Source organism: Petaurus breviceps, unplaced genomic scaffold, assembly GCF_028583685.1.
Source record: "Petaurus breviceps papuanus isolate PSGF00001 unplaced genomic scaffold, PetGlider_PUasm1.0 91041, whole genome shotgun sequence".
Taxonomy (NCBI): domain Eukaryota; kingdom Metazoa; phylum Chordata; class Mammalia; order Diprotodontia; family Petauridae; genus Petaurus; species Petaurus breviceps.
Genome location: NW_027187400.1, coordinates 31158600 through 31160715, shown reverse-complemented (window position 1 = coordinate 31160715; position 2116 = coordinate 31158600).

Sequence of the window (2116 nt, the reverse complement as noted above, 5' to 3'; positions counted from 1 at the left end):
TTTGTACGTTTTGGGCCTCTCTTTTTCTTATTAAAAAAAACATATTTTAAATGTATTTTGCTAACCCCTCCCATCCCATAAAACTGTGTACTGATATGTATTCATATAATTTAAAAGTTAGCTAATCAATTTGCATTTCTCTTATTTCTTACTTCATTGAACAGATATTGGCCGACAAATTTCCTTTTTCTGCATATTGTAATGGTGTACTTTGCAATCATTTATCATCAATATTGCTAGATGAGTTGACCAATTGTTCCACAAAATAATGTATTTGATTGCTTTCAGACATATGATAGAATTAACTCTGCCAATTTCTTTATTTACCTTGCCAAAGAAAACTATTAGTCAGCCTTCTATTTAGTTGCACCATGCTTCTAGTTCTATTTATAGTAAGAATGTCATGTCATGTCGTTCTTCCAGCAACATGTCTCCTCATTAATTATTGGACAAGGAACTTTCACACTGAGAGGACTAATAGCTAACTTAGCAATAGTCATTTTAAAATCATGTGAGTTCCATGATTCTCTCTATACCTTGTTTCATCACTGTCTCTTCAAATTTAAACAAGGGCTGCATAGGACTGAGTGCCATTTTCTATTTTTCTTTGTTTCATGGATTGCTATGGCCAATAATTCATCACCAAGTAGGCAACCTACTGTGGTAAATATCTCCATCCATAGCTACATTGTTTGCTTTTTTTTTCAGAAATCAGATGAAGTCTGTTATGAGGACCAAAGAGAAGTAGGAAAATAAGAAAAAAAAATTGGTCAATATTTGGTGGGTTCATTTCAGCAAAACTAAATTCACTATGCTCAGGGGTATGATGGAGCTCACTAAAATTGTGATTGAGATCTCATTGTTAAATTGTCAATGTGAACAGTTAACACCTCAGACATTGGTAGAGCTTGATTTATTGTTCTGTTGATTGTCTTGTCAAAGGGGTTAGACTCAAGTAAAAACAGGGGCAATTACATGGTACAGGAGTATCTCTAAAGGCTACACATGGATTTATAAAACTATGTGTTTAACACTTCCAGTGTAGACTTAAGGTAGTAATGAATATGTAAATAATTATAATCACATGGGAGCCCAGGGAGGAAAATACTTGCAAAATGTGTGGAACAGGAAGGAGCAGATCAGAGCACAAGCAGAGCTGGGAGCAAGCAGAAATGAGAAAAAGAATGTTTTGTCAGCACTCTGTCTGTTGATATGTGTTACTTTCTCAGACAGAAGTCCTGTCTGTTGTCCTGTGCTGATTTATCAGAAAGAAGCCCTGTCTGTTGTTCAGTGTTGATTTCTCAGACAGAAATCCTGGCTGTTGTTCTGTATTGGTTTTTCAGACAGAAAGTACATTGTGATGATAGTGCTGGTAATGTGTACAAATATTTTTGCAGCCCTATTCAGCATTGATTTCCTGGAAATGGAAACTTGCAAAGAACATGGAGTGAAGCTGTCCCTGTGAGCTAAGATATGGAACAGAAACAAAGAGTTGCCTTCATGTGAATCCAGCCAAGAGCTGGGAGTAATGCATGGAGAAGGTCAGCCTGTGAAGAAGGAGCCATGGGGTTTAGAAGTCATGTTCAAGTCAAGATGAAAGAGGATTTTACTTGGATACTCTGTATTGACTGAGGAGATTGAAACTGACCACGATATAGGGGTGGATGCTATTTGTATTTTCTTCCACCCCTTAAAGATGACTATAAGATATAGTGAAAGATTTGTTTAAGATTATGTGGCCACCTTAGTAATAAATTGTTATGTTATGTTGTTGTAAATGTTTTGCTTTAGTTTCTTGAATGTTATGCTTTTGTTTATTGCTGAATAGAAAGTTCATTTTACTATTTGTTTCCATCCTTAAAGTTATTCAAAGCAGCATTTTTTTTTTCTTGGGATTGGCAGTAGTTAAATATTTATCAGTATACACTCTGACTTCATGACAGGATATTGAAAAGAATAACTACATCAATTGCTATGCCACTTATTATGACTAATCTTTGAAAGATGATGAAGAAGAAGGAATATCACTGAAAAGGTAAAATGCAATCTTAATTTTCAGAGAGAGAGATAGAAGAGGAGAGAAGAGAAGAGAAGAGAAGAGAAGAGAAGAGAAGAG